This window comes from Tamandua tetradactyla, chromosome 7 (genome assembly GCF_023851605.1).
Source record: "Tamandua tetradactyla isolate mTamTet1 chromosome 7, mTamTet1.pri, whole genome shotgun sequence".
Classification (NCBI taxonomy): domain Eukaryota; kingdom Metazoa; phylum Chordata; class Mammalia; order Pilosa; family Myrmecophagidae; genus Tamandua; species Tamandua tetradactyla.
Window position 1 is genome coordinate 5,026,271 of NC_135333.1, and position 25,244 is coordinate 5,051,514.

The 25,244-nt window shown below is 41.4% G+C and overlaps 1 long non-coding RNA gene across 1 annotated transcript in view; it reads right to left on the minus strand.

Moving 5' to 3' along the window:
- The window catches only part of LOC143689464 (uncharacterized), a 45,741-nt gene that overhangs the window by 10,243 nt on the left and 10,254 nt on the right, over positions 1 to 25,244 (minus strand). The gene's annotated exons all lie outside the window — the stretch shown is intronic.

Sequence of the window (25,244 nt, forward strand, 5' to 3'; positions counted from 1 at the left end):
TTGAAGGAAAGATCGATATGAAGAAAAGTCTTTAAAAAAAAAAAAAAGACGTGGTGATTCCGTTCAAATAAAGAGAAGCCAGATGTGAACTTTAAAGAATCTTTTAAGGAAGAGAGCCAGGAATTAAGCCTATTATTGAGTATTTATAAATCAGTGATTAAACTGCATCCCCAGTACCCCACTACCTGTTCCTTCTAACTAGTATCTTATAAAGTCTACTAAATCCTACTGCAATTCTCCAAGTCAGTAAACTCTTAAACTCAGGTGCTAGACAAATATCAAGTTTCTTTATTAGCAGAATTGAAAACCCTTAACTAGACAAAAGCATAAAATGTTAGTTCATTAAACCTCATTGCTTAGAAATGACTAAAACAAGGCCCAGGACATAGAGTGATTTGCTTTGAGTCTTGTTTTAGGGCTCTAGAAATGCTGGTGCCTGGACTGAACTAAGGTAAGCAAACAGGATTGACTGGTGGCCATTTACCAAAATCCACTTAACTCTTAGCTGTTAGACACCCCAATATTCTAGTCCAAGAAAAATGAAAATAACTTCACTTCTTAGGATAGGTCCTGTATTTCCAAGGCCCTAGATTCTAAAATACTCAACACCAAGAGAACAGGGCTTGAAAGAACTGAAGATTATGGCAGGTGATCCCTGAAGGGAGCAGCCAGGCAGAAATGTCTCATCAACCAGAACTACTCAGACTGCATTGCCAATGGCATTTTCCATTTGTCTTTCCATCTCAAAGCCAACAAGACTCAATACAAAGTGCTTAATCCAATCACCAGTTTGGAAATGTATCAAGAGACCAAGTGAATCTATTGAGGTGTTGGTCCTTCTTGAAGGGTATCCCAGAATATGTCTGGGCAGCAGACGTCTAAAAGGCTGCAGATATCTGAATTTGATATTATTGTTGAACAATGTGATGGATCGAATCATGTTCCCCACAAAAACATGCTCAAGTCCTAACTCTCAGTCCTGTAGATGTGAACCCATTCATGAATAGGATTTTTGAAGATGGTATTAATTCATTTGAGGACAAACTGAGTCAAGCTGGGCCTTACTTTAATCCAACATGCCTGGAGTCCTTATCAGCAGAGGTTATATGTCCACCATAGCAGTAGGAGACAGAGGGAGACAGATGGCCATGTGACAGGTGCAGAGATGGAAGATTGACAGCAAGTCATCACCTGAACGCCGCAGCCTTCAGAGAAAGCATGATCCTGCTGACACCCTGATTTCAGATTTCTGGCTTTCAAAATTGCAAGACAATAAATTCCTGTTATTTAAGCCAACCCGTCTTAATGAAGACAATGTGTAAATGAACATAATAAAGGTAGCTCTCCAACATGTGCAATAATGAATAGGCATCCAAATAATCCCTGAGGGAAGATAAAAATAGCAAAATTTTCTGATCTGGAAATGAACTTATGTTTTCTACAGAAGCTTCGACTTCCAAATTATATTTGTATCTAGGTAAATACATGAATTGAATTGTTTCTGGGTACAAAACATCTGAGGGACAAAAGAGGTGACCTCATGTATTCCTCCAGCCTCAGAGGAGAAAGTGATTTCCTAGATAAAACAGAGAGTCAGACAGAAGGTAGATAAATCCCAGCTGGATGATTGGCAAGATTTAGAGCTACTCAACTTGAGTAAGTGAATAACTCACCACAAAACAGATAGATGCTTGGGTGGAGTATGAACATGGGGAAAGTTTTGTCTTCTGTTTTTATTACGCCATTTGTTTCTCCGCATCAGTCAAGTGATTAAATTGTCGGCCTGATTCAGTCCACATCTTCTGAAATGGGAGGATGACAGCAGTGCTTTGTCAACAACATCTGTGGCTTTCTGGGATCTTAATGGACAGTGCCTTGCTCTGTTGAGGATGCAAATTTATGTTGAAACACAGTACTAAACCCACCCAGTGTTTGGCTACACTGAATAAGATGGTCCCAGATTTCACTTGCAGGGCCAAAGGGGAAAACAGCAGCCACATAAGGGAAAGACTTAATACAGAATAAAAATGCCTTCCAGAAAATTGAAATCAAAATGATCCAGCTGATCATTTCAGTCAAGAACTGAAAGCAATGACTCAAACAAATATTTGTACACTGATGTTTATAGCAGCATTATTCACAAAAGCCAAAAGGTAGAAGCAACCCAAGTGTCCATAGACAGACAATTGAATAAACAAAATGTGGTATACACACACGCACTTAGTGGAATATTATGCAGCTTTGAAAAGGAATGAAGTTCTGATGCATGCTACAACATGGATAAACCTTGAAGATATTATGCTGAATGAAATGTCAGACAAAAAAAAAATCTTATGTGATCTCACTAATATGAAACACCTCGAAGAAGCAAACTTCACAGAGACATATAGAAGTTTATAGGTTACCAGGGGCAAGGGTTACCAGAATTGTAGCTTAATGAGGTGATGAAAAAGTAGGGTTAATTGATATCAATGACGGCAGCACAATATTGTGAATGTAATTAAAACTACTGAATTGTACATTTGAATTGTAGTTAAGATGGGAAGTGTAGAATTGTATGTTTGTTACTACATTAAAAGGTTTTAAACAATGTAAATATTCCAAGTTCCAAACATACAGCAATACTTCAAGGTGCAACCAAGAGAATATAAGATTCGTTTGGGTAGATTGCTAGAAAAATAGATCGTGCATGTTAACATATGGTGGAAAGCTTTCTAAATGTTATCCAGTAATGTAGCCCTTGCCTCCAATACACCAGGATAATAGGTATTATACACCTCTAGGTAACTAAATGCAGAGCCACTAAGATCTCTGAATTCCAAATATAACTGCCAAGAACACCAAATGTGAATCCAACATGTACTTCGTTGAACCCATCTTGAATAATTTTTCCTCTGATGTCCAAGCCAAAAGGAAAACTGGCTCCCAGACCTAGCAGGGTTTTAGAAACTAGGTAACTATCCACCAAGGAGACATTTAGTACATTTGCCTGCATGTGAAAGAATTGTGATAGAAAGGAATCAATTATGGACCCATCTGCAGTTCATTAATATGATCTGTGGAAAAGGAGGCTAAATTCACCAAGTCATCCAAAAAGTCTAAAAATAGGACTAATGTGAGACTGGCCCAGTACATGTCAGGCAATAAAAAGATCCCTACATCTGCTAGAGTAGGAGTCTGGTCCCTGGACACCTCCTCACTCTTTACTACTTATACTCAGTGGTAATTAGGAATGGAGGCATTTATTTCCTTTCCGGAAAAGAGAAAAGCATTCCATGAGGATCATTGTGGCCAAAAATATCTCCTTGCGCTGGTGCAAGAGAACAAAAAGAGGATTTGTGACACAAATCCTATATTTTCCAAAGATCTCTAAAGGGTCTCTTCTTAAATTGCTCAGAGGGACACATCTCCCTTGAAAGAGATGTGGAAAGTACTAGGACAGCAGTTCTCAAAATAAGGCACAGGTGATGATTCCCTATAATCACAGATGAATAATCAGGAGTGGTGGGTGGAAAGAGTTGTAGTCATTGTAATGTGTATTTAAAAAAAAAAAACAACTAACACATCCAACCTGTGACTCTAGATTTTAAGATAGACTTAAAATAGGTTGTGAATTTATAAATGAAATCCTTAGCATATATACATATTTTAAAAACTGAAACGCATGATATGGAGAGATGCAAAAATAGATTTCAGGAGTTGGCATGTCAATAATTGTAAAATACTATTCAATGGCTAAAGTCAGATGGGTTCCACTGACTTGGGCCAGGGCAGTAGTGCACAGCGTCATCTTCACGACCCTGGTAGCCTCACTGCGTCTGGGACCAGACAGCAAAGCTGCAAGAACTACTTGATTTTTCTCACCACCTTAGAAAGAATGTCTTAATCCAAATGGACTGAGTAACAGATCTGTGATCTGTGGACCAGGAAGAAGATGGGGGTGGAACGTCTCCCCCATATGCATCCCCAAATCTCTAAAATTGACAAAGCACCCCCCAGTGTCCTGGAGAGAACGAGGTCTGTTTGTTCTTTGGAATCAGTTCAATGCTACAGGCACAGGTGAGGGTTACCTGTAGGTCTTCTGACACCTTATTCCAGCCCCATCACTTCATTCCTGCTAAGATACATAGGAGATTTTTGAATCAGCCTTGTCCATTTCCTAGGACTTGATGGGTGTTGCAATAAGAGGCCAGTGGATTTTGGATGCACCCACATAGGACTGTGCTCTTGAGGGCACATTCGATTTGGTAGAAATGGAAACTTGAGAAGTGAGTCATCAGCTTACCCCTAGAAAAGAATTGTCCAGTGCATTTTTTTACTTAATACTAAAGCTCTCATCTCTGGCTAAACTAGCTCAAGCTCAACCTACTACTGGATACCATGTGTTGCTATAAAGAATGAGTTACGGCAGATGTGGAAATATGAAGGAAAAAATTGGAGCTGCAAAAGAACAGTTTAATATAATTTGCCTTTTGTGTAAAAAGAAAGAATTTATATATGTTTGTATATAAGCATAGAACATTTCTGGAAGGATTTATCAACACTGTTAATGATGACTACTTCTCCAAAGCAAGAATGGCAGGGGAGGAGGAACTGTGGTAGGGAGGAAGCTTTTTAAGCTCCATTTAATATCTGTCTAGGTGTTGGCAATTTTTGCAATCACCTGTATTGCTTTTATAAAAAAACTTTTTGATTGATAACTAACAATGGAAAAATATTTAAAAGCTCATGTCAATGCCCTTGGAATATTTAATCCATGAGACATATGCTAGAGTGAGACATTCATTTGCATTTGCAAATTAATCACAATATTTAATACATGTTACATAGTAATCATGAGATATGTTTGTATTTGCATAGGAATCATAATACGGAAGACATTGCATAATAGTTATTGTGAAAGATATTTAAGCAGAAGTAGAGCATGGCCATAGGGGAAGGAAAGAGTAGACCCCTTTTGCTCCAACTGATGCTAAAACCCCCCTCTTTGCTGCAATTGTTTAGGTGTCTGCTCAGTGACTGTGTGACTACTAGAGTAGTCACATCACACACATTATCTCTGATCATCAAAATAACCCTCTAACTAGGTTCTTTTCTCTCTCTTTTACAGATGAGGAAACTGAGGCTTTGGAAGTTGACCTAGTTATTGTGGAAGAGAAGGTAACTGTCCACAAAATTCATGTTCTCGTGATTGATAGAATTGGACCTGACAGAGATTTTTTTTAGCCCGTTCAGAACACTGTGGTCCATCTTTGTTACTCTGTGAGCACAAGGCATATAGAAATATTGGTTCTGCCATTCATTCATTCAGTCAGTCATTGACCAGGTAGTAGGCTCTTTGACCACAGAGAGAGGGTGTGTGCCGTACACCATAGCATCACTTGAATCCAGCAGACTGTTCAGAACATGGTGGGCACTCTAGAAATATATGTTGTTGCATGGGGGGGGGTCTTTTTTTTTTTATTGTTAAAGCAATGTACAAGCACGTACATTCTTAACATGCAAACATTCCATGCATGGTTACGATCAATGGCTCACAATATCATCACATAGTTGTATATTCATCACCATGATCATTTTTTAGAACAGTTGCATCACTCCAGAAAAAGAAATAAAAAGAAAAAAATGAGGGGTCTCCTTAATGAGTCATGGAAATCTAAACAGTCACACACAGTCTTTGAGGAACATTACATTGTGCTTCAATCTTAAATGGTAACTTGTCCAGACATCATCCCTACAACTTAAAAAGGGACGTGAACATTTCCCCCCACAAATAAGGTGAAAGTAGCAAGGAGAGAGATTGGAGGGGTCCCAGCTGACATTCGCAGTCACTTTGAGAGGAAGTCCTAATCCTTGAACTGTTCATTAACCCCTGCTCTGCTAGACCACATGCCTTCCCATAACTATCTTTGGGGAGAATCTTGCATCGGTGCTTGGCCTCACATCTGTGTACAGTCCCAGAAGAGTTAATGAGAACCATGTCACTGCACACTGCATGAATTCCATGAAGACAACATGGCTGGCCAGTGGTCAGAAAACAGAAGTGAGACCTGAAACCCAGAGACAAATGAGGAACTCCCTAGTGAAAGCCAGTCATAGCCCATTGAGGGGTAAAAACAACGTGCTTATGTGGTAAGCCTGTAGAGAGGTTCTTTTCTAGTATTTTCCAAGGCCCTAAACATTTTTTTGTTTTTTCAAAATCTTATGTGAGGGTGATGCAATGGTGGCTCAGTGGCAGAATTCTCACCTGCCAAGCCAGAGACCCGGGTTTAATTCCCGGTGCCTGCCCATGAAGAAAAGAAAAATCCCATGCAAGAAAGTGTTACACAGATGCCCTGTCAAAGCAGTTGCTTCACAAAAAGTTGCATCAGTTTTCAGTGGCAATCTTAATATTTAACTGTATCAGAGAATCAGAAGGTACAAACATCCTGAATTAATCAAGCAATTAATTTCTTCTTTCAACTCCAAGTATTGCATTGATGCATCCATAAGACTATATTAAATTTATTCATTTCTGGAGAAAGACAACCAGTAAAATTTTATTTTACAATAAAGCTAACTAATTAAATTTTTTTAAAGAAAAGGAGACAAAGCTAGAATAGTTGGGAGTATTTATTAGGTACATGAGTGTATTTATCAGTGGTTTCATTTTCCCATTTTAACAACATAATTTCCTATATGTTGATTATTTTATCCAAAGAGATTGATAAACTAAATATCCTGTCAACAAATATTTCCTCCAGTTTATAGGCGATACCTTTTCATTGATTCAACAAATATTCACTGAATAACTACTATGTCCCAGATTCTCTTCTGGGGACTGAGGATACATTGACAAATAAAATCAGATCACAACCCCTGCCCTCATTGTGCTTATTATTCTGAAGGAATAAGAGGTGAACCCCAAGAAATGGAGGTTCTTTGTTAGTGGCAGTAAGCCACCCAGAGTTGGCTCCCACTGAGCAGACACTTGCTTAAAATGACATTTTGGCTACATATCCAAGGACTTTAGAAATTCAGTGGTAGACTTGACCCAGTTGTCCTCAAAACTTCAGGTCTTCCCCTAATTAGTGAGACTAGCCAAGAGTCTCAGTTCCCAACACTGGACAGATCTCAAATAAAAGTTGTAACTCAAAAGTAATCCATGAGATTTTGCCATTTTACCTGAATGGTCCCAGAGGAAGGATTTTAGACAGACTGTGTCTGGAGTGGAGCCTTGCATGCCAGGATTTCTGGCAGGCATCTGGGCCAAGAGAATAGCAGGTCTCTCCACGAGCTTGCACGTGGAGTCCTGTGAAAGGCACAGCCTCTGTAAGCCGGCAGAGATTTCCATAGAGCTAAGGCTCTGTGGGACCTGCAAGCTCCTCACCCCACCTCACCCTCACCTACAGAGGGAAGCTGTGATGTGTTTCCAGGGAGTTGCAGCCTCAGAAGTACTGTAATAATATCAATTGGCTTGAATTGACTAATATCACAAAAATATGTTAGATTCTTTAGACAAAGTTATTGATTTGTTTTAATTTTAGAGCTGAGGACATTAGAGCACAGAAAAGTTGACCAACTGACCCTGGACCAAGCCAAGTTTTAAATCAGTCAATGAGAAGGCTGAGATTTTCCTATTTCTCTAAAGTGTATTTCCTTTAAGTAAAGAGATTGTGGAAATATGTATTGTGATTCTTTTATTGGACCACATGTGGATTCACTGTGCCCCATTTAGCATTTTCTCTAACTCACATACCACTTTGTTTTCTTTCTATATGTGTGCTGGTCAGTAACTGAGATTTCTGAGGGCAGGAACTGTTTTACTGAGTGCTTTGTATTCAGAATAAATAAGATTTTCAATTCAAAAGAAGTTAAGTACATTTTTCTAGCCGCATTGAAAGTTTCCTGCTTAAATTCTTCCACATTGCTCTCACTTCACTCTAATGACAAGTAGAAATGATGCATAAATGAATGAATGACTTTCCTTCCTGCTCCACAGGGTGAGATTTTCCCAGTCTAGGTATCAGGAACATTCCTTGCAGTGAGACTTGAAGATCCCTGTTGAGGTATAGGAGCCACTTCAAATCATTTCAGCTTTAATGGTCCTGTCTTGGTTAGCTCCTCCCTCCAGGGTGAGAAAGGAAGTGATCACCAGCTGCCTTCCCTGCTGACTCAGCTGTGAAATATTTTACACTAATTTGACTTCACTTCTCTGATGTGTCTTTGGGTAATGGCTTTCTCATTGTCTGGTAAAACACATATTTAAGGGGCAGAAAATTCTAGAGGGGAAGAAAAAAGAAGGAAGAGAAGAAGGGAGAAATCCTTGTATTATTAGAGGCCAGAGAGCATGAATAGTGTAGGGTTCTGAAATGCCTTTCTCCCTCTGTTTTCCTTTCATCTTCTTCAAACTCCTAAGATTGTTTTAAACACTGCACACGTTGGTACTAAATAAATTCAACCACTTGTACATGCTAGTCTCTTTTAGCAAAGAGTATAGTAGCTGGTTTCTTTGCAGATCAGAACCAAAGTTTCATCTAAATAAAGCTATATACAAAACTATATGGGATTTTCTGATTGGTATAATGCAACTGCCGTAAGTTTGGTCAGAACTCCTGGCCTTCTTCATAAGATGTTCCAACATCTAGGGAGATCTCAAAATAAGTAACCACAGTGGGGAAGGTCACATTTTCTGAGCTCAGAAATTTCAGAATGACAGGAGCTATTATTTGTGTACTATCAATGGAAGAGAATCTGAAAAGCCTCTGGCCACAAAACACCTAAATGTGCTGTATAAAAATAATAAACACAGTTTTAAAAGCATAGCTGAGATCAGTAAAGGAAATCCCTGAGACCAAGCATAAATCCAAATTGAACATCAGAACAGCCACTAACAGTTTGTCTGTCTGGGAAGTGGAATCTCTGGTGACATTAAAAAAAAAAAACTCACCTGGACTTTCATAACCACAGACCACACTTCATGCAGGTTTGGGATTTAAACACGTACAGTCTAGGAAACCCAAGCCAGTATATTAACATAAAAGGAGTCTCAATCTAATAATCACAGGGGCACTTGCTATAGCTAATGAAAAACATCTCTGTAGAAATAGATCCTTAACTTTTGCCATGCAAGATTCCCACTCAAATGTTATTTGAAAGGTGCAATCACAATCAAGAACTACAAAATGCTTAAGGAGACCTGAGCAAGGGTCCACCATGAGAGACAGTCAACAGACAGCATAGACAATGGATATCAACCACCACAATAACATCAGCAATAGAATTATCAGAAAGAGGCTATACATTGTGGTTAAAAATTTAAATTATAAAGGAGAAATCAAAATCATGAGAAAACAATAAAACTCAGAAAAGACCAGGCATGTTTGAAAAAAGACAAAAAATTTTAGGAATGAAATGTGTATCATTAAAAATTGAAAATTAATGAACAGTTTAAAGAACAGATTTGACAGCTGAAGAGAGATTTTATTTGGTGATCCAGGAAACAGTTTGGAAGGATATTACCTACAATGAAGCAAAGAAAGATAAAGAGGTTTAAAAAATGAAAGATAAGTTAAAGCCATGGAAGTTAGAATGAGATCTAGCACACATCAAACAGGAGTTCCAGGAGGAAAGATTAAAATGAATAGGGGAAGATGTGATATTTAAAAAGATAATGGTTGAGAACTTTGTAGAACAGAATGAAAATAAGACTTAGGCAACATAATTAGTTCTAAGACACATAAAACTCCTAGACACATGGTAAGGGAAAACTACCAAAGGGCAAAATCAATCATGAGAAGGAAAAAAAAAATTACTTACAAAGAAACAAGTTACCTTAACAGCAGACTTTTCAATAGCAACAATAGAAGCCAGAAGTCGGTGGAATGTTTTTAAAGTGCTGAGGAATATATAGGATGGATTTAGTGCACCAAGGAACTGTACAAAAAAGTGGTGGGGAAGTGGATAGGATATAGAGCTGGTGTTTGTAGAAAGGAAAATGTTTTCTCAAGCATGTCTATATAAACACTCAACATCAAGCAGCATCGATGATATCTAGATATTGGTACAAATCAGACAGCTAGAGACATAATATCAGAAAGATCAAGAGGAAATCATTCCTTTGGTCCTTCAAGTTAAACAAGGACAAGCTTGTAGAACACATAATTATGAGGAAAAGTTGCCTTAAAAAATATCATGATGAATCTAATTGTAAAAGTCTTTGGTCATCAGAAAATTCTGGTAATATTAGAAGGTGCCTTAAAAGGCAGGAAAAAGTAGCACTATTAGTGTTAAACTATCTGATTCATTTTTTTCAAAAGCTCAAGTTTATGACCTTAAATGATAATGGTTTCTAGCCATTAAAATATTTTTTCACTGTTGCTCTGACTTTTGAAGAAATGCAGAATGAATTGATCTATTTGAACAGTATTTGCAGTCATCTTGGTCCATTAGAAAAAAAAGTATCAAAACATCTATCGGATGGTACTATTTTTAGGACTAACAATCTAGAGTTACAACATAGCCTTATAATTTCAGAATTAATACAGAAACCTTTTATCTGCAGTTACTGAGGTTGTGTGGAATGGAATGGTAGAAGAGAGAGAGTGAAAGGGAGAAATGGTTTCAAGTCTGTATTCAGTCCCGTGACCCATGTTTGTACTGAACCTGGAGACAGTCTTTAGGAGCTAACTATGATTCTCTCAGTTGATGTTGAAAGTGGAGATTTCCTAGGAAATGAAATTAAGCAGCATTTGTAAAGAAACTAATTGGATGGAAGTAATTATTTCCTTTCAGTGATTCATTACACTCTGAAATGAGAGGGCATAGAATCTCCTTCTTTTTAAGTCTTTCAAAATAATTGAACCCTTCGACAGACGGGGACACTATTTCCCAAGCTGGGACTTACATTCTGTGTGGCATGGTAAAAGGGGGTGGGGGCAGTAAGGGCTTTCCAAACTGGCTTTACATGGGTAACACACACTTGCCTCTCTCCTTCCTTCTAATCACTCTTTCCCTCCCTTCCCCAGAGAACTCCCTAAAGGTGGCTAGCATGGCCAGTTTCCCTAAAGTTACAAAGAATGATCTTTTCATCATGGCGTCCACCTAGATTATTAGACATGATTCCTTCAGATTGGCTTTTTTGGCCAAACTTCTGCCCCTTCCTCTTTTAGCATCTTCATGGCACCTTCAGCAAACGGTGACTCTCTTGTCCAGAGTGTCTTTCTCTGTGCATTTTGGGGACACAGATATTGTGCAAATGGAAAAGAGAACAGGGTTTTGCTGATTTCCCGTGCAAGGAGCCTGAAGGCTTTGATTAACAGGGTTTTGCTAGCTTGTTTTTTAACCAGATGCCCTGAATGAGGCATCATTTTGACTTTGAATCTTTGTATTAAACTCCTCAAACTGTGTTTTTTTGAAGTTTTGTTTTTTTAGCTTAAACATATTTACATGTTTGTCCCTTGGCAAGATGTGTGCTTCTGTGTCATGGCTGGAGGCTCTTTCATCATGACGAGGACACTGCATTTGTGAGTCCAGTGAGTGGGACCCGATGAAAATACCAGGTAATCACACTGCAAGCATGTTAAGACGAACAGGAAGAAGTCAAGGTGAGATGAGTAACAGGACATTAAAATAATGAAAAGAAGGGGACAAAGGATTGTCGTTTTAAAGCATTGGTTCTGCATTTGAGAAGATGTGTCAGTTAACACTCTGCTCCCATAAAGAGTCTACCTGGTGAGGGCAGCAAACCAGGGACCAATGATTAGTTTAAAAGAAATAGCCAGGCTTTCAAAGTTAATTTCCTTAAATGCTATTAGGAGCTGGTGCCCACTGGAAAGAGAAAGGAATTTTTCCAATTTTGCCTACAAGAAAAATTGGAACACCCTAGAGTGTTGCAGAAACCAGAAAACAATTTTACTCACATGCTTATTGCTTACTTATAGTTAGGATGTTTATCAGATCGGCCTTGTCTTAGTCAGGTTCATGTGTCAACTTGGCCAAGTGGTGGTACCTGTGTGTCTGGTTGGGCAAGTACTGGCTTGTCTGCTGCAATGAGGACATTTCATAGAATTAAATCATGATCACGTCATTGCATCCACAGCTGATTCCATTTGTAGTTGGCCGGAGGGAGTATCTTCTGTGATGAGTGATGCTTAATCTAATCACTGGAAGCCTTTTAAGGAGGATTCAGAACAGACAGGCTCTTCTTCCTGCTTCGGCTGGCGAGCCTCTCCTGTGGAGTTTGTCCAGACCCTCCATTGGAATCGTTGGCTTCACAGCCTGCCCTGTGGATTTTGGACTCTGTGTTCCCACGGTTACATGAGACACTTTTATAAATTTTATATTTGTGAGTGTTTACTGTTGATTCTGTTTCTCTAGAGAACCTTAACGAATACAGGCCTATTGCATAACAATCCATGGGCTTTTTCCAGGAGTAATGATAATTCGAAAAGGAAAGTCCCTGCTATTAGGATTTACAGTTCACTCTGAAAATGCATGCCAGTGGCAGGCTGTTCGGGGTGGATCATCTTGTGTGCCTGCTTGTTTTTCTTCCCATTAAAGCATTTCTAGTAACAGCTGTTTGGATGCTCTGTTTGGAAGAGCCGTTCTTGAGCCAAAGCTTTAATAACCTAACACTAGATGGTAAACCTTGTGTGGACCAGTCTAATCACATTTGGGCAAACCTCTATACAGTGGTAGAAAATGTGTCTACACAGTCACAGAAGCACACGTCTTGCCAAGGGACATGCACGTAAATATTTTTAAGCGAAAAAAAAAAAAATCTTCAAAAAACACAGTTTGAGGAGCTTAGTACAAAGATTCAAAGCCAAAAGAATTGCATTTTCTTAAAAGTTCACGGAAGAAAACATTTGAGGGTTGAACGACTTCAGGAAAGGCTGAATTGGCACACCACTGCTGTTCCGGCAGATCTCTGTAGTCAGTGGGTGGCCCAAGCAGCCCAGGACATCTCTAGGAAAGGTGAATCATAACATTCCGAGCTCTTTGCATCATCGCATAACCTTACTTATCACTCTTCCACTTCCCCTTTGGTCCACGATCAGAAGCAGTGAACGAGAAAAGAAGGAGAGAAGAGCTCAGAGCAGAACTGAAGCCACCAGGGTGGTGAAGCAGGTGACCTCTGGAAGGAAGAGTGGGTAACAGCTCCGGTCTTGGGCTTGAATCCCAAGCCCACCGCCCACCCCCGCAGGATGGGGTCACTTCCAGCAGCCCCCACCTGAGGCTGTCTCGGAGGATTGCCTGCAGGCTTCTACAGCCGCTTTGCTTGCACACGTAGTGAGCCAGGAGCAGTGGGAATTTATGCTCCTATGGGGCAGCTCATAACTACTGGTGGCTAGCGGCTAGGGGGACTAGAGTAGCCCCGGGCCCCCTCACCTCGGGTCAGGGGGCATAGCACTGAGGCACTTACACTTCAGGGTTCCCTGATGAGCAGGGCTGGTTACATAATTTGTAGAGCCCAGTGCAAAATGAAAATTCTCAAAACTCAACAGTTTCAAAGCATGAATATAAGCATGAGGTCCTCCGAGCACAGTGCCCTGGCTGACTACAGAGGCGGCACACCAAGGAAGCCAGGCCTGCCTGCCCGATCAGCCCACAGCCAACTCTGACGTCACACCAGGCTCGGCCCCCTTCACTGTCCCACTTGCCTGACTCTTAATGGGGGTCTCCGAGGAGCACTTAACAGATCACCTGTGCACTGCTCCTCTTCTCAATCTGCTGCTGTGCTGAGAACATGACTTAGAACATGGCCTTGGGCAGTGACTTTAACTTCTTTAAACCTCAGTCTCCTTCATCTGTATAAATAGAAGGAAAAAATATCAGACCTTGTAGCGTCAGCGGGAGAATCAAGTGAGATAATGCAAAGTGCAGAACCCGGTATCTGGCACGTAACATGTTCAATGAATGTGAATTAACAACACTTTTATTATGATTCCCAAGGAAATTAAGTGCCCATGCCTTAAAAGGGGACTATGAGTAAATCCAATCCTTCCGGTTCCCTCTCTCCCCAACCTTGGAAACCCATACCTGAGCCGTAGGCCTAAGTTTTGTCAGTAGGATTTGACAACTACAGGAGAGCAGCTGCTTTGACGAAGTAGTTATAGAAGAGTGAATCTGACTTAAGGGAGCTTAAACCTTGGCCAAAACAAATTAATTTATGATAAGGTTACTTGACAAGATCATTAGAGCATTGCTACATTTCATCAACTTCATAAGTTCTTCCAAAACAAAAAGACAAACACATTGCCACAACAATGTTGGTGGTTGGGAGAGAGGACCCCCAGCATTGGCATTCTCAAAACCGTCACCAGAACTCTGGGGACGTGAATAGAACTGGATAACTAGGCATCACATTTGAAACCTCAAGTCTTCTGACACTTCTCTCAAAACACGGGCTGGCAGCAGCCTAAAGAATTTCCCAAAGGCTGTGTTTGGCCTCCTTTTCATGCCCTCTTACTGTCTTCTGGGTCAAAGGTAGGACACAGGTATTGAGATTTTCAGTTGAGTCACCCACATATTGCGTGTGCTTTAGAAACCTCTCGGTTCATTGGAGAGCACATCCGTAAAATGCATGGTAGATCACAAAACCTTACTTCTAGCCTATTGAGAAAACACTGGAACCAAATAAAAGAAAAGAGGCTTCAGGAGAGCAGAGAAGTTAGTTTCATTTTATCAAAACATATATGGACTGGCTTCTCGTTCAATTTTATTGTGCAGCTGCTCTGCACAATATACATAAAAATAAAAAATATATAATGCATATATTTGTGTATATACATATGCACATTATAACATATATATAAAATACAGCCCTGCTCTCAAGAGACTCAGAGGTCCAGCCGACTGAGGTAGGAGGGCCCAACACTCTGTCTTGGGAAGACTTGGTTTCTGGAAGACCTGCATGTACCAAGTGCCATGTGAGTGAGAAATCCCTCCTACCCTTTGCAGGGAGCACATGTTAAAAATGTGGAGTGAGGTCCTCCCTGATATGGGGTCAGAGGCCAGAGCATCTCGTGTTGCTCTGACCTGTCTCCCAGCCAAGGTGCCATTTGCTGTTGCCACTCAAATTAGAAAGATAGCCTTGGCATCCTGGTTTGTTCCTTAGGCAATGACTGACTGACTGAATGAATGAATGAATGCATCAATCAATCAGTCAAGAAACATACTTAGAATGCATTTTCCCAAAGAAACAACACTGTAGATGATGACTGGCTTCCAAGCCAGCCCCCAATACCCACTCAACCAGTAGGACAGCTGAGTGTGGAACTAGGAACAATAGGTCTATTACAATTATGCTTAGCATATTATTCACAAGTGACATTTGGGGACCTAACTCCATTCAACAGGTTGGAGACATGATTAAGGACTGGAATCCTAACTTCACCTAGCTGAAGACAGGTCAAGATCTGATCTGAAGGAAATATGATGCTTTAAATCAGCAAAACTTCAAGCATTCTGTTAACTTACTTCCAAGGCTTAGTGAAGGATCCATGGGGAAAGTAGACCTAGAAAATATAGGTCCATTACGTGCCAGAGCCTTGTTCAGAAGAAAATGTGGGGTCTCCTTTCACTCTCACCCAAGGTATGGTCCAAATGCTTATTACTGCAAAGTGGCTCTAAGAGGCACTGTCCCCATTTTGTAAAAGTGAGTTTTTTCTCCTTGATTGGCTTCACAGTAAAGGCTGGTATTGTAGCTATTTGAGGGGGTGGGTAAATCACAGCAAATGCCATTTGTAGCCTCATCTCATCAGGAAACTTCACTTCTCTTAGACACCAACAGGTCCCCTCAGAGGCACTTGTCCCCGGGAGTGCTTTAATCTCCTTCCTTATGTCAAGGCAGAACCCCACCGTTCCCCTACCAGCCCTCTCTTTGTCTTGCTCAGCTAACTCCAGAGGACTGGGAGAGGACCCCCTCCCTGCCCCTGCAGGTGGTGGGGATGGGAGGACACCTCTGCAGCTAACAGTTGGTTAAGTGCCAACTTCTGGCTGTGATGCTTCTGAAAAAGTTCCTCTGTAAATAGTAAATTGGAAATGCTATGCCGACCACTCAGAAATTTTGTGAAGATGATCACATGTAAAGTTGCAGACAGTTCCTGGCGTGTGGTGGATGCTGCATATGTGTACATTGTAGAGGCGAAACATGTTAGGGTGGAGAAACCGTCCTGTGAGAAGCAGAAACATTATGCTCGGACATGCAGTTCTCCCTTCCAACCTACACACCAGCAGGATATATAGAGAGGGGAGCCCAGGACCAAGGTCGGGACTTCTGAACTCTCAAATTCAACTTGTAAACCATGAGTATCACATTTCTTCATGGCAGAAACTCTGTAGAAAGTTCTCCCAGTCCTCTAACACCTTCATTTATATCCTGACCACCTATGGAAGCTACTTGCCACTGAAGAATTTGTTTAGTGAGGATCATAAATACAATTTTCTCCCTGTAGTATTTGTTGTTTTTTGTTTTTTGTTTTTGGTCTTCCTTGTAGCTGAGCAAGGCCAATCTAGTTTTAGGGATGGATGAAGTCTTCAAGATGAGGTGTAGACCATTTAAGGGTAAACTATCTTTCAAAACAGCTTCTCATTAGACTGTGAGCTACTAGAGGGAAGGGATGGGGTTATATTAGATTGGGATTCCCATTGCTAAGCCCAGGCATGTCGTGTGATAGGTGCTTCACAAATATTAAGTGCATCATGGACTCTAGATCCAGAAGTCCTGGGTTTACATTACAGCTCTGCAATACACTGGCTGCACAGTCCTGGTCAAATTACTTAACTTCCCTGGGCCTCAGTTTCCTTATCTGAAAATAGGAATAATACAATGGTAATAATAACTGCTGTGAGGATTAAATGAGATAATACTTGAAAAATGCTTAGAACACTATACAGATGTTTAAATAGAGTGCAATTCTGCCCCAGCCGTGGACTACAGATTCTATATCATTCCTCATTTTTGCTGCATCAGTGTTGCTGTTTTGATTTGCTAAAACTGCCAGAATGCGAGATATCAGAAATGGGATTTATTAACTTACTATTTACAGTTCTTAGGCCATGAAAATGTCCAACTCAAGAAATCAACAGGACGATACCTGGGCTCTGACGACAGGCTGCTGGCATCTTGAACACCTCTGTCACATGGGGAGGCACGTGGCCAGCATTTGCTGGTTCTTAGCTCCCAGGCTTTGTTGCTTTCAGCTTCTGGTTCCATTGCTTTCCTCTCTGAGTTCTGTGGGGCCTCTCTTAGCTTCTCTGGGGCTTTTCTCTATTAGTGCCTTTTAATTTCTTCTCTAGCTTCTATATGGGATTATCTTTAGCAATCCAGTAAAAGGATTAAGACCCACCGTGAATGAGGCGGTCACATCACAATTGAAATGACGTAATCAAAAGGTCCACTTTCAGGAGGTCTCCACACACAGGAACGGATTAAATGAATATGGCCTTTTCTGGGGTAGACGACAGCTCCAAACTACCATAGCCTCCCAAACATTCCCCTGCTCACAAGGGGAAGATCAAGTTCCGATGGAAGGTCCTTGCATCCTCTGGTTCATGGCAGGAGCCCAAGGGTACAAAGCCTGGGGACTGGGGTGTGAACACACCTGCCTGCCCACGTGTGTACTAGCTGCTGACTCCCGAGACACAGCCATCCTGCCCGTGGAATTCTGCCCAGAATACACACTTTTTGTGAGCTAGAACTGATCACAGTCACTGGGGAGCAGCGCACAGTGCTTTCCCAGGATTTAGCCTTATCTTTGCAAGTGGAATAAATGACTTCCTCTGTCTAGATAGCTAGGTCTCATTTCTATAAAATTGAGTTTTCTCAAGTTTGGCATCAGACCTAGTGCATTGAGCACCCCCTGCCAAAAGCTCATTATTTAATTCGATATTATTTTACTGGTAATGGTGAGAAGAATGATTGTGCTAGCTTTAACTGTCAGAGTTAGACTCAGTCCAATTTGGAAGTCAAAGGATGATGATACCATGAATTTTTTAAAATATTCTTCTTTTTAAGAGTCTTCAAAATCTTTGAGCAAGGTGACACTAGACGCACCACAGACTACTCATCATTAAATGCAAAAGGGAATTCCATCTGTTAAAAGTACACAGTGTGCAACGGTGGCTCAGTGGCAGAGTTCTTGCTGCCATGCCGGAGACCCAGGTTCTATTCCTGGTGCCTGTCCATGCATATAAAAAGAAAAGAAAAAGAAAAAAAAAGTACACAGTGGGCCCAAGTCCCTTTACAAATCCCTCAGGGGGGGTTGAGTAATTCCTTAGTTTCTAATTCTTATAAAAGGTCCTGCTGAGTAGCTAGCATGATTGGAGAAACCTTTCCTTGGTGTATGGAGGAAGTGGGGAGAGGGTGGGTAGATGGCAGCAGGTTCTTCCCGTTACAGCACCTGGGAGAAAGGTTAGCTTTATTCCATTGAAGAGCTTCCATCAGGAAGCTGGCTGTGGCAGCTGGTGAGAGCAGGGACAGAGCTGGGTGGGAAGGGTGAGGTGCCACCTTTGCAGGGCTCTCCCCAGCCCTGCGCCCCCCGAGAGTCTTCAGGGCCAGCTAAAGCACCCCAGCGGGCCAGGTCCCCTCAACTCCACTAGGCAGAGAGGGGGTGGGGCTGGGTGGGGGCAGCAGTGAGGTGGTGTTGCAAATCCAAACCCACTGCTGGGGGTGAGAAACATAAATGAGTGGAGCCTCCCGGATAACACAGGCTTCTCCCCAGTGGAATCCCTTCTTCAAACCAAAGCCTAATGGGAAATCCATAAGCAAAACAGATCAAGGCAGAGCTGTTTTTGTTAAAGACAGGGGAGCAGGAGCTCCACTTTCTGGGCCCTTCTCTTCCCTCTTCCCTCTAACAACTAATTACTAGCTCAATGGCCTTAGGCAAGTTAATTGCCCCCTCTGAGCTTTTGTTTCTTCCTCTGTAAAAGCCGAGAGAATGCTTTGGAGGACTGTTTTGAGGATTAAATAAAATGATGTACAGATGGCACCAAGCATAATGCATAATCCACTGTAGGTGTTTGATAACACGTACATCCCTTTATCTTATTTGTGGTGTGTAAAGATGAAGGAGAAACCAAACTTTGTTCCCTAAAAGGGCCCCCAGTCCCCGATGAATGCAAAGTCCTTGTTTGAATAAACTAAGTGGGAGGCTAAAAAGGCTTTGGAGAGTTGAAGCTGGGCATTCTCATCCTGCCTTACACTGATGCTAGAGCCAGAGCCAGATATGACGGCTGTCTCTCACCATGTCACCAACCCACATTTTACCTATTCAATTCCTCTTCTCCTTCCATCTCCAAGGGAAGACATGATTGCTAGACTGCCATTCCTTTCGCCAAAGCTAAGGGCAGAAGCGATTGGGGGCTTCACACAGCCTCTGGGTTCTGAGACGTGGCCAAAGCTGAGGGACCCATGGCTCTAGGTGGCTGATGTCTCCACACTGCTCCTTTCTGCAGGTCAGCAGCCACAGGCTTCGTAGCCAGGGAGAACTCTGCGTCCCACTGCAGCTAGGCCTTGGTTATTTCCCTTATGTGCTTTGGAGCTCAAAGGGATCCAACCAAAGACAAGTTCATCATAAATTTTTTTCCAAGTGCCTTTGCATCTTTTACATCCTGGTCCAAAATGAGTTTCTGAAAGTGGCCTTCATCCCCCCAGTTCCTCCTTATTATAGAACCCTTAATTATCAAGAGGCACACACATGAGGATCCCCACCCCAATTATGGTTTTCCCAAAACCCATTTGGGGCTGCTTTCTTCAAGTTGTTGAAATGCCCATTTTTAATAGTTTCCCAAATAACAATTTTATCCTTTAAAGGCTTTCTGAAATATCTACCAACAGTAAGAGTTTAGCAATATGGCCTGGTACACAATTAACATACTGGATAGCAACAGCATTTATCCATGTACATGACAACCAGGTAGAAGATTTGGTGAAGAAAATGGTGTATTCTTCGAGAGTTATTTTACAATTGCAGCCCAAGCAATAAAATACCTGCACATAAACTTAATATGACATGTGCAAAATAACTATGAAAAAAACCTTTAAAAAAGCACAAAAGAAAAGTGGAACTAATGGAGACACATACCATATACTAAGAGAGGAAGATTTGATATGATAATATACCAAGTCTCCTTAAATTAATTTATAAATTTAATGTGATTTCCATACAAATAACAACTTAAAAAAAACAACAGATAAGTTAATTCTAAAGTTCATATGGAAAATGAAGCAAACAAGAAGGACCAGGAAAAGAAAAAGGAAAGTGTGTGGGGAAGAAAAACAGCCAAGAGAAGGAAAAGGAATGAGTTATACCACATAACAAAACATATTATAAAATCTCAGTGAGTAAAGCATGGTACTGGCTTGTAGACACAAAGACAAATCAGTAGAATAAACTAGAAAATGCAGTAGACCTAGTTATAATCAGAAATTCAATGAATTATAAAGGTGGTGTCTCTAATCATTGAGGGAGTATACAAATGGTATGAAGACAAGTGAAAAAGAGTTAAGTGGAATCCATACCTCATATTTTGTCCCAGGATAAAGTCTACATGGATTAAGGATATAAACATTAAAAAGATGAAACCATAAAAGTATTAGAAGAAAACATGGGCAAATTTCCCCATAACCTTGGATTATGGGAGACCTTTCTTTTATCCAGAATTCTTACCAAAAACAAAAGAAAACTATGTTCTACCATTTAAAAATTTTTAAAAATTCACACATTAGAAAAAGCAAAAGGCATCTTACCAAAAACAAAAGAAAACTATGTTCTACCATTTAAAATTTTAAAAAAATTTACACGTTAAAAAAAGCAAAAGGCAAACAACGATGTGGGGTAAATATTTGCAGCTCATATCATGGAGAGCTAATCTTCCCATAACAGTACAGTTCCTAGAAATTAAGAAAACAATATCGAAGTCAACAATAACATTTTTGCTTAGGTGAGTAAAGGATATGAAGAGGAAACTCAAAGAAAAGGAAATGCAAATGTTTCTTAAAAGAATGGAATAATGCTCAGTCTCAGTTTAGTAAGGGGAAACAAAACTAAAGCTGCAATGAAATTCCCATGTGGCAAAGTTGCCGGGAAAGAGGGTCTCTACTTCATCTCTACAACATGGCAGTGCAGATTGTACAATCCCCATTGAGGATAACTGGGAATCCTACCAAAATTTAAAACACATATTACCTTTGACCTAACACTCATACTTGCAGGAATTTATGCTACAGATATACCTGTACATATAGGAAATGGACTGTGTGGCAATGTTTACAGTAGCAAAAGATTGGAAGTAGCCCAATTGCCCATCAATAGGAACTACTTATATGGATTTATGGTGCTTCTGTAAATGGCATGCTATAAAGCTGTAGAAATGAATGAGATCACTCACTATATATTGATTTGAAATATCTCCAAAGTACACAGTTAAGTGAAAAGAACAAAGTCCAAAACAGTTTGCATAGAACGCTAATTTTTGTCAGCCTTGCCACAGAGGCATTTCATTGTAGTTTTAACTTACAATTCTCTTAACACGAGCTCTAGCATCATTTCATCATTTAAAAGACATCTGCATTTCCTTTTCTATGAAAGGAGAAAAGGAAAAGGAAATATATTTATATATACACACATGTGCTTGCATTTGATAAAGATACTCTGAATGATGACCCAAGAAACTAATGGAAGTAGTTACTTGTCTTGGGGCTGGTGAGATCCAGGCTTTTTATAGTTTTGAAATACGATTGCAGAAAACCAATGATCTGTTCAAAAATCAAATGAAATTAAATTAAATCTTTCCTTACTGATTCCTCAGGCTGTCCCTAAACCTATCATTTTCACACTTCCTAAGTATTTTTTCCGGTTCAAAATTTCACCCTGGAGAATGGGACAAGGTCAAGGATAAGTGAGCAGCCAAGAGATGTTTACAGGTCAGGGATGCCCGCAAGATCCCTAAGTATCATCCCATGTGGATGAACATTTGTAAAAGACTAAGTCAACAGAGGGAATGCTATTTTTTTCAACAAGAAGAAGCTAATTCATGCTTTGGAATGAAAGTGGCCCCTCAGTCTAGGCAAACTGACTTCCTGCACTAGATGAGGAAATAGAAGTCTCCTAATCCCAGAATATTCACTCTTGAGCTTTCAGTGCTACAGTTGGGCCCAGACTTAGCTGACCCCCTGTTGTGTTTAGAGCTTTTCCCCAGATGACAAATGTGCAACTTTTCTTATATTTAGTTCAATTATCTGCATTTCTTCCGGGACTGCTGTCTTTCCCCTCTGGCTTTAAGATTTTTTCCATAGTCTAAAAGGCTCCTGGCCACAGCTTTATCTGCCTTAGCAGAAGCACAAGAGCTAGCCAAGGCATTGCAATATGAGATGGGTGCATCTCATCTCATCTTTTTGGAAAGCAAAAAGCAAAACAAAATCTCCAAAGCTGCCAGTCCCCCAGGACCCTGAACGCTTGCAGCTTCTCCCTTTGATTGCTCTGATTTTTATGAGCTCTGAGCACAAAATGTTGGAACTGAACAAAGCAGCTGCCTCAGGAAGGAATGTGCTCGTTCCACTGTTGCAGACTTCAAGGAAAATTGCTGAATGGCATGGAGTCACAGGGAGCAGAAGAGAAGCCAATTTCTCGACCAAATGTCCAGTTTCCCACCAGCCTGCGCTAACTTTAAATGAGCTTGCCGCATGGGTTTGGTGAGGTTCCAATGCCCAGGCTTTTGTTGTGGACTGGGGAGAATGCATTAGAATGTTACTAATGGAGAGAACAGATTTATCTCCCACCTGGAGCTGCTGGGGGCTGAGTGACGATCCCATCTGAAGGGGGCTGGAAGTATCAACTGACTGCCCAATGGGTTCTAGAGACAGGAGGCTGGTGCCTTGGCTTAGCCCCACTTTCCTGGACATCATTCAGAGCCACTTCCTTCTGGTTCTCCCCACACCCATCCTCTCTCTTCAAGCCCTTTCCCCTTCATGAAACACAGTGCCAGTTTCTGCAACGCCACTTTCTTCCCACAATTCAGAACCGCTGAAGAAAGGACTCAGGTCTGGCTCATAAGGCCAAAGACTGAGAAAACCACACAGAGGCTCTCAACGGTGCCAGGTGTCTTGTTATACTCTTAAGGTGCAGAGCCCTGAGGTATGTCCCCCACACCCCTGCTCATAGCAAAAATGCCAAACAGACGAGGGAACCCCAGCAGCTGAGGGAAATACACCTCTGCCCTCTAGAGTAGCCAGACTCACACACACAGAGGTCATGGACAAGCCGGTCAAGGGTAGGAGTTTCCTGAATCCAGCCTGCTTGACCCAGGACTGAGGACCTCAGCAGGGAAGCAGCAGAATTTCAGCCTCAGCAGGGCTCTCCGAAGCGCAGGCCATGAGCCAGAGAATTGTAGCCTCTCCAAGAGAAACCGTGCCCATCGAGCCCCGGACCCCATCTGCACTCCCCCACCGTCTCTGCATCAATGCTTGCCTCTTCTCAGCAACATCCTTTCCACTCTATCCCCATCCATCTGGCTGTGTTTGAATGACTCCTGGAATAGACAACCCATCTTCACCCAGAGTGACATGATGTGTCCTTGAGCATCCACGGAAGTTGTTATTCAGGCAGAGCTGACAGTATCTGCCTTCTCACCCATTCTGTACCTCGGATTCCTAGAGAACAAGTAGAAATCCTCTGGCACAAGAACCACTGAGTATCTGAAAATGGATGCTGTGCCTATGAGCTCTGCCCCTCTAGAGTGCACACTCGGCTCTTCCACCTATTCCTCACCTGCTGTGATTTTTAACCCCTTTGCCAACCCAAAATTTGCCTCTATACTCCTGCTCCAGTTTTCCCATGTCCCTCGGAAACTGTGAGCTCCAGAATAGCATGCAACCCCCACCCCCCGCTTCTCTCTGAGCAGAGCAGTGTCTGTGACCATTGTTCCCTCAGTCAGCCATTCATTTGTCCACCCAATATTTATTCAGTGTCTCCTATGTGCTAGACAATGGGCCTCACTCTGTACCCTTTCGTTGTCCTATTATAGTATATTATAATGAAAAAGATATGTCGGTTCCACCTTCTCTGTTTTGAAATTCAAGAACTCTTGTTCCTTAATAAGTGACTGTGAAATCAGGTTCTTCATGTTTCTGAGATGTCCTCCTGCAGCTTATAGAATTATCACAGAAAGTGAAGCCCCAGGAGGGGGAAGTTAGAGGCATCTGCAGGCTGAAGCTCAGGAAACCTGCGTACTAAGGTGTGACCTTTGCTAATCAGCTTGATCCCTTCATAGTTTAAAAGCCTTGGTGGTTACTCCACCTTCCACACTGCACCTGTGTAAAGTGACCTTCAGAGCCTGGAGACCTGGAAAACAACACCCAATGTTCCTGCTATGATCCAGGTGTAGAAATTCAAAGCACTCAATGCCTTGTGGCACCCAATGTGGCATAGGATATTTCAGTGGCCTGCACGTCACTAGAAGGAGCACAGGGAAAAACGGATGGTTAAGATGCAACATTTGATAAAAATACTGGGAAAATGGGAGCTGTACATAAGTTTAGCCAGAATTGTAAGTACCTCTTTGCCTACTATGGGTGTAGTAGTTATCTGTTGCTGTGTAAGAAATTAGCCCAAAACTTAGCAGTTTAAAATAGCAATAACAATTTCATGTGTCATAGATGCTATAGGTCAGAAATCCAGGAATGCAGGACTCTGCCAGGTGGTTCTGGTCCAGGGCAACTCATGAGATTGCAGTTAAGATGCCAGCCAAGGCCGTGGTCCCCTGAGTGCATGACTTGGGTTGGAGGACCCACTTTTAAGATGACTATTGTCACACAGCTGGCAGTTCGCAGGAAGCCTTAGTTCCTCATAACGTGGAGCTCTCCACAATGTTATTTGAATGTCCTTACAATATATAGAGGCCGATTTCCCACAGAGTGAGAGATCCAGGAGAACAAGGCAGAAGCCACAATACCTTCTATGGCCCAGCCTCAGGGGTCACACTCCGTCCTTTCTGTAATAGCCAATTGGTTCCACAAGTTAGCCAAGTTCAGTGTGGGAGGGGACTGCACAGGGCATGAGTCCCACAAAGCAAGACTATCTGGGGACCCTCTACCACATGAGCAAAACTTAGCAGAAGAAAATCCCAGAGCTACAGCTGACATTTGCTTCATCAAAAACAACATGGCCTCTGCACATTTCTACGTCCGTAGTTCTTTGGGTTCATTTCTTTCACTGTGTACAAGTTATCAAATATGTGTCAGGGAATATATGTGTAGCAGA